General features: G+C 40.3%; 1 pseudogene; it reads left to right on the top strand.

Moving 5' to 3' along the window:
• The first annotated feature begins 3,134 nt into the window (after positions 1-3,134).
• On the top strand, positions 3,135-4,063 carry LOC117095250 (annotated as a pseudogene).
• Positions 4,064-8,357: the final 4,294 nt, after the last annotated feature.

Raw genomic sequence — 8,357 nt, 5'->3', positions numbered from 1 at the left:
CTGTGAGGGTCCTGCCCCTGCAGGAAACTTCATCCTGGACATCCAGGCATATCCATAGAGCCTCTAAAATCTAGGCGGAGGTTACCAAACCTCAATTCTTGACTTCTGTGCACCCACAGGCTCAACCCCCCATGGAAGCTGCCAAGGCTTGGCACTTGCACTTTCTGAAGCCATGGCATGAAGTGTACTTTGGCTCCTTTTAGACACAGCTGAAACAGTTGGGATGCAAGGCACCGAGTCCCTAGGCTGCACACAGCAGGGGGCCCTGAGCCTGGCACATGAAACCATTGTTTCCTCCTAGGCCTCCAGGCCTATGGTGGGAGGAACTGCCATGAAGACCTCTGACATGCCCTGGAGACATTTTCCCCATGGTTTTGGAGATTAACATTCGGCTCCTCATTACTTATGGAAATTTCTGCAGCCAGCTTGAATATCTCCTTAGAAAATGGGATTTTCTTTTCTATCACATAGTCAGACTGCAAATTTTCCAAACTTTTATGCTCTGTTTCCCTTTTAAAACTGAATGCCTTTAGCAGCACCTATGTCACCTCTTCAGTTCTTTGCTGCTTAGAAATTTCTCACACCAGATACCCTAAATCATCTCTCTAAGGTTCAAGTTACACGAATCCCTAGGTCAGGGGCAAAATGCTGCCAGTCTCTTTGCTAAAACATAACAAGAGTCACCTTTCCTCCAGTTCCCAACAAGTTCCTCATCTCCATCTGAAACCACCTCCGACTGGTCTTTATTGTCCATGTTGCTATCAGCATTTTGGGCAAAGCTATTCAACAAATCTCTAGGGAGTTGCAAACTTTCCCACATTTTTCTGTCTTCTTCTGAGCCCTCCAAACTGTTCCCATCTCTGTCTGTTACCCAGTTCCAAAGTCATTTCCACATTTTCAGGTATCTTTTCAGTAGCAACCCACTCTACTGGTACCAATTTACTGTATTAGTCTGTTTTCATGCTGCTGATAAACACATGCCTGAGACTGGGGAATTTACAAAAGAGGTTTAATTGACTTAGAGTTCCACATGGCTGGGGAGACCTCACAATCATGGCAGAAGGCAAGGAGGAGCAAGTCACATCTTACATGGATGGCAGCAGGCAAAGAAAGAGAGCTTGTGCAGGAAAACTTTTGTTTTTAAAACTACCAGATCTCGTGAGACTTACTCACCATCATGAGAACAGCATGGGAAAGACCCACCCCCATGATTCAATTACCTCCCTCCAGGTTCCTCCCATGATATGTGGGAATTGTGGGAGTTCCAATTCAAAATGAGATTTGGGTGGGGACACAGCCAAACCATATCATTATTGAACTTGATTTGCTAAAATATTGTTTTAAATTTTTGTATCTAAGGTCATGAGGGTCTGTAGTTTTACTGTCTTGTCACATCTTTATCTGGTTTTGGTATTGTGGTAATGTTGGTCTCACAGAATGAATTAGGACATTTCACATGCTTCTGTTTTCTGGACTAGATTGTGAGAAATTGGTATTATTTCTTCCTTCAGTGTTTGGCAGAATTTATCAGTGAAGTCATCTGAACTTTACCTTTTTGTTTGTGGGAACATTTGAATTCAAAATTCAATTTAAAATTAAAAGGTACAGATTATGTCGTTTGTGTTATTAATTTATTTTTGTGTAAAGTCTGATAGCTTGTGTCTTCTAAGAAATTTGTCCATTTCATCTAAATTGTAGATTTTATTGGCATGAATTTGTTCATGTTCTCTTATCATTTTAATACCTGCGGAATCTATGGTGATACTACCTCTCCCATTCCGGGTATTGGTAATTTATATCTTCTGTCTTTTTTTTCTAATCAGCCTGGCTAGAAATTTGTCAGGTTAATTGGTCTGCCCAAAAAGTCATCTTTGGTGTCATTGGTTTTCTCCATTGTTTTTCTATTTTCTATTTCATTAATTTCTACACTGAAGTAAACCTCCAGGGAAGGTAGATCACTCACTGTCATGTTTGTTTTTCAAGGACAGTCATCTGCCAGTGCCCCAGTCACCAAGGGACAGGTGACTAAGCAATGTCTAGTACTCATTAACGCATCCTGGAGGGAGCCATCTTGTGCTCCTACAAGGATTATGCCCTGTGGTTGGCTGCTGATTCCCACACTAAATATTCCTCAGGGTGTTACCTGACACGCTGGGCTAATTCATGCAAATCTGCATGATGTAATTCAGCCCAATGCAACAAGAATTCCGTGAACTTCCTCTGTGCCAGGTATAGCATGGGTGCTGTGGAAGGAGGATGAAAATAGGAAGAAGACATAACCTCTGTCTTCAAGGGGTTTTCAGGATACTGTGGGTGACCAATACATATTCCTGAAAGAAGGCACCAGACCGATGGGATAAGCCCACAGCAGAGGCCTACAGCTCTGTTCAGAACGAGGAAGCAGAGCGGGCTGAGAGAGGCAGCTCAGCAGAGTGCTTAGGAAAGGATAGGGCCACAACTCCCCACTGCAGGCAACATATCTGAGGAAAGCCATTTACAATAGGTGACGGTCACATTCCATCAAATCTCTGGAAGGGTTCATGGAGGTGGGGTTGTCAATCTTATTTCAGTCTTTCAAAGGCCTCTCAGTGTTTGGAAAGGGAAGTAACAATGCCTGTGCATTGCAGAGATGCAGGTGAGCCCCCATTTCCTGCCAGTTAGGAAGTTAGTGCTGAGGGCCTTACTGTCTTTCCTTGGCACATGAGATGCCAGTTCCTTTCTGGGCATAGTTTTTTGTTGTCTGAGGATAACATCCAAATTTTGCTTTGAAACACTTTTCAAAAATATGAGCTTTATTCAAATTTACTTTCCTTTTTATCTTTCTGAATTGTTAAGGTCCAAAAGCATTGCTGAATAATTCTGCTTCTAAACACCCATTGCAACACAGGGCATGATCTATCCCCAAGGCAAAGAACATAAGGTACGTTTGTCTGGAAAACGTACAAGTAGGTATCTCAGCAAATGCTACTCATGTGTTATTATGAGTAATGCATTGGCAGTGATTGTGACTTTTTTTTTTTTTTAATGAACAAATAACTACATGCCCTCTACTGGGGTCAGGTTTTGTGCCTTTACTTCTGCCACCTACTGTATCATAGCAGCTTAGAATCCCAGCTGCTCACTCTGGGGTGGAGTTCTCTTATGGCTTTTGCAGGATGGAATGGCCTCCTTCCCCTATCTGTGTGTCTGCTGCTGACCTGTAGCTTTGCCAAGGCAGGGAAGCTGCTGGTAGTGCCCATGGATGGGAGCCACTGGTTCACCATGCGGTCGGTGGTGGAGAAACTCATTCTCAGGGGGCATGAGGTGGTCGTAGTCATGCCAGAGGTGAGTTGGCAACTGAGAAGATCACTGAATTGCACAGTGAAGACTTATTCTACCTCGCAAACCCTTGAGGATCTGGACCGGGAGTTCATGGCTTTTGCCAATGTTCAATGGGAAGCAGAAGTACGAAGCTCATTTTCTCTATTAATGAGTTCATCTAAATGTTTGGAATTTAGTTTTCCACATTGCAAGAGTTTGTTTAATGACCAAAAAATTAGTAGAATACTTAAAGGAGAGGTCTTTTGATGCAGTGTTTCTGGATCCTTTCGATCTGTGTGGCTTAATTGTTGCCAAATATTTCTCCCTCCCCTCTGTGGTCTTCACCAGAGGAATATTTTGTCATTATCTTGAAGAAGGTCCACAGCGCCCTGCTTCTCTTTCCTACAGCCCTAGATATGTCTCAGAGTTTTCATATGCCATGACTTTTAAGGAGAGAGTATGGAACCACATCTTCTACTTAGGGGAACATTTATTTTGCCCGTATTTTTCCAAAAATGCCCTAGAAATAGCCTCTGAAATTCTCCAAACACCTGTCACGGCATATGATCTCTACAGTCACACATCAATTTGGCTGTTGTGAACGGACTTTGTTTTGGACTCTCCCAAACCCGTGATGCCCAACATGGTCTTCATTGGTGGTATCAACTGCCATCAGGGAAAGCCATTGCCTGTGGTAAGTCATTGCTCCTTTAGCACATTAAAAGTATTCTGGCTTCGAATATTTAAAAGAATTCCTTACTGAACTGGGATTCGACATTTGTGTTTGTTGCATCTCAAATTTCTTTTCTGTGTAAAAAATTATTTTGTGCCATCCACATGCTTGTTGGTTAGCAACTTTTATGTAATGGCCTCATTAATATGTATCTGTGTCCAACTGGTTAATTGTTCATAATTTCCACTGCATTTTTAAAATTTTTATTTTATTTTTAGAAACATGGTTTTACTATCATGCCCTGGCTAGACTCAAACTCCTGGGCTCAAGTGATCCCCCTATGTAAGCCTTCCAAGCAATTATGACTTTTTCAGTATTTTTGGAAAAATACTTAAAAACACAATAAGAAATGAAACTTTCGTTTAGCTAATCCTGTAGTCCCTGCTGCAGTAAAATGCTCTTTGCGATTGTGTACGCATGTCTTTCCATTTATTGACATTACTTTATATATAAACATGTATGTAAATGTTTACACTTATTTTATTAAAATCAAATCTACTATCAGGCTGGACATGTTGTTCTTTACCATGAATTTTTACTTGCCAGTAAATCAGAGACAACTTTACAGATTTGACATGTTCTTTTAATAATTGCATAAAAGTCTTTACTTTGGATGCAACATAGTTGCAAGCTTTCCCAGGTGTTTTTCTGCTAAAGATTTGGCTAACTTCTTCAAAACAACAATAATAAGCCAATGATATCTTTCTTTGACCCTGAAGAAAGTATAAAGCAGAATGCGTTTAGCCACCCAAAACAGTGTTACCATGACGTTTGGTCTCGTCCTGTCTGCTTTTTATTTGACTGGATCACTTTCATCTCCTGGTAGCCATTTCTTTGATTGTGCTCTGTCTTCAGGGTCTTACTGGTAAAGCTGTGTTTCATCTCTGCTTACAATTCTTTGAAGAGATGCTTCAGGGTCTTGATCCCACTTGTTTATAATTTCCTGTGAAGGGTCTGTTCTTGTCTGCAGCTGATCTGGCTGCAACGGTTTTGGCACCCATCAAGTGGAAAATTTGTTCAACTGAAATTTTTGTCAGAATTGTGTAAACTGTCCTGATTGAAATTTCTATTGTGTTGGCTATTGTTTCTGCTGTTAATTGTCAGTCCTCTTCAGTTAGCACATGAGCAAGATTAATTGTTTCCTTGCAAATTGATGTGTGGATGGTCTGCTGGTGTGGGCTTCATCTTCACCATCATCTTGTCCCTTCTCAAAAGGAATTACTCACTTGTAAACTGCTAATTTTTTGGAGCATTTTCCCCATTAACTTTCTGTAAAGCATCAGTGATTTCACCATTTTTCCCTCATGTCTCAGCATAAATTTTAGGCTATTGCTTCAATTGTAGCAGAATTCATGTTGTTCTGATGGGGACTTCTTTCCAACTGATGTCTTATCCTTCTTAGTGCCTCAAACTAGATCCTACTCAGACAGGTTTTAACAACTTAGTGTAAGTTTGTTTTGGTGCAAAGAAATTTGAAATCCATGCATAAGTTTTCATAATATGCATTTTCATTAATTGTGTGATGATCCCTCATCTATTACTTTTATAGGGATGGACCATGCATTTTTGTTTATTGTTCTGGCTTCTTACAGGGTTCAGTACAGTTTGTAACACAATTGTGTCTCTCACAGATTGGCAGATATTTGGTAAAGGATTGACTTTTCAGCCAACTCATGGGAAAGTGAAATAATGTGAAAAACAGGAAGACTACAGTTTTAGGCCTTTCAAGTGAGGCATGGCTTTCAGCTCTTGGCAAGAACAGGTGAGGAGATGCAGTTGTAGGACTCTAAGAGGCTAGGCTTTTCAAAGTGCTCCTCTCCCCTTCACCCTCCTTCAGTTACAGCACCAAGCACCACCCAGGTGTTGCCTGCAGCCTCACCCTCTACCCGGTTGTGGGATCCTGCAACTTCCTGAACCCACACTGAGTTCCTTGTGGCTCATAGGGTCATCCAGAAGGCTGTAAAGATACAGAAAGATATATGTGATTTTATATCACCTATCATAAAAAGATAAATTTATAAAATAGGAAACATATTAACTATTTATCATTTTATGTATTTATGGTTTTATGTGTCTAAAAATATATTGTTTTATGTATGTATTAAAGGATAAGTATGTATAAGAGGTTTTAGAGACATGGAAAATTACATATTTATATATATCTTTACAAATTTAAGAATAAAGGAAAGAAAATTCTCAAAGAGGAATTCAGATATCAAAGAGTGCCCTTTGACAAAGAGCCTTGGATACAACTTACCTGCAAAAGTGAATTGTCATTGAAAGACCTGTGGACACTGGATTTCTCTTTCCTTATTTTAGAAGGGCAGGCTGTGTCTTGGAAAAGCATACAGTTTGCTGAATCTTGCTGGACAACAGGAGTGGTAGTCTAAAGTGTCCGATGAGAAGGAAGCATCACTTGATGGTGGAGTGTGCATCTGTGCCCGTGTATGTGCACGTGTGTGTGTGTGTGTGCATGCACATGTGTCTGCATGCAGTGTCTCAGATCCTACATAGGGGATTTTCCTGAAGGCCTCCAGTAGCAAAAACTCATTGAGTCTATCCAGGGGAGTTACATCCAATGCTGTAATTAAATACTTTAACGAAGATGGCAGATCATCATTCAAGAGAGTATCAAGATAGTTTTAATTAAAAAAAAAAAACAAAAAACAGAAATCACTCCCAGGATTTTTAAGTTTTTGGTGAGTTCCAGCAGAATTGATGACTAGGTCCAGTAGGAAGGAATTCAGGATTACTCTGTACCATGCAGGGTGAGTGTAGCTCTGAAGAACTGGGGGTGGGAAGTGACTTCATAACGAGCAAAGATCTGGGCTTCCCCCATTGCTCTAAGATCTGGTTGCATTCCGATATTCAAATTCAGAGTAAGCTGTTAGTAGGCAAGACCAAGTCCTCCCACCGAGATTATTCAATTCAACTTCTTTTTTTTTTTAATCAAAATTTTCAAACATATGGCAAGGAGAGACTATAGTGTAATGAACACCTATATATCCATCTTTGTGTTACATAACTTTCAATATTTTATTATACTGATTCATGTATCTGCTCTTTCGTTTCTTTTTTTAAAATAACTTTTGGGCCGGGCGCGGTGGCTCAAGCCTGTAATCCCAGCACTTTGGGAGGCCGAGACGGGCGGATCACGAGGTCAGGAGATCGAGACCATCCTGGCTAACATGGTGAAATCCCGTCTCTACTAAAAATACAAAAAACTAGCCGGGCGAGGTGGCGGGCGCCTGTAGTCCCAGCTACTCGGGAGGCTGAGGCAGGAGAATGGCATAAACCCGGGAGGTGGAGCTTGCAGTGAGCTGAGATCCGGCCACTGCACTCCAGCCTGGGCGACAGAGCGAGACTCCGTCTCAAAAAAAAAAAAAAAAAAAACCAAAAACTTTTGGCTATGATTTTTTAGTGGAAATGCTGTACACAACATTCCATCCCCAAATACTTCACTAAATATGAAAAGTAAGGAAAGTTTGTTACATAGCCACAATATCATTATCATTCCTCACAGAATCAATAACTCTTTAATATTGTCTCACTCATAATCCATAATGAAATTTCCCCAATTGTCTCAAAAATGTCTTTTACATGCAGATCAGTAGAATGGAGTTGAGAATCCAGAAATAAACCCATACATCCTTGGCCAATTGGTTTTTACTGTGGTGCCAAGACTGTTGAAATGGGAAAGAATAATCTCTTCAACAGAGGTCGCTGCGACAGCTGCATATCCACATGCAAGATAATGAAGTTGCACCCTTATATGCAAAAACTAACTTGAAATGGATCAAATAACTAAATATAAAAGCTAGAAGTGTAATAGTTTAGAAGGTAACATTTGGGCAAATATTTATGACCTGGGTTTCTGAGATGTGACCCCAAAAGTATCAGAAACACCAACAAAAACAACACAGACATATTTGACATCAAAATAAAAAACTTTTGTGCATCAAGGGACACTATCATGAGAGTGAAAAGACAACCCACATGACTTCCCTCACTAAGATGTACAAACAAACATGTACATGCTTGATGTGGAGGCTCCTGGGAGGCGATCACAGTCCTCAACGACCTGAAATCCCAAAATCTGGAATGTTAAGATCCCGAAAGATCAAGGTCCCACAAATATAATTCCAGAGAAAATAACTTTAAAAATTATTTAAAAGATATCTGTTTACATTTTAAATGGGAATTTATTTGAAAAACATATGAAAACAGGACAGAACACTTCATAGGCCACTTTACACCCTAAAATATGTAATAATAATAATATATATTTTTGCAAGTGTAAACCCTCAGGTGTACTAATGACTGT

Source organism: Trachypithecus francoisi, unplaced genomic scaffold (assembly GCF_009764315.1).
Source record: "Trachypithecus francoisi isolate TF-2019V2 unplaced genomic scaffold, Tfra_2.0 Lachesis_group13, whole genome shotgun sequence".
Classification (NCBI taxonomy): domain Eukaryota; kingdom Metazoa; phylum Chordata; class Mammalia; order Primates; family Cercopithecidae; genus Trachypithecus; species Trachypithecus francoisi.
This window is presented reverse-complemented; position numbering and strand designations above follow the sequence as displayed.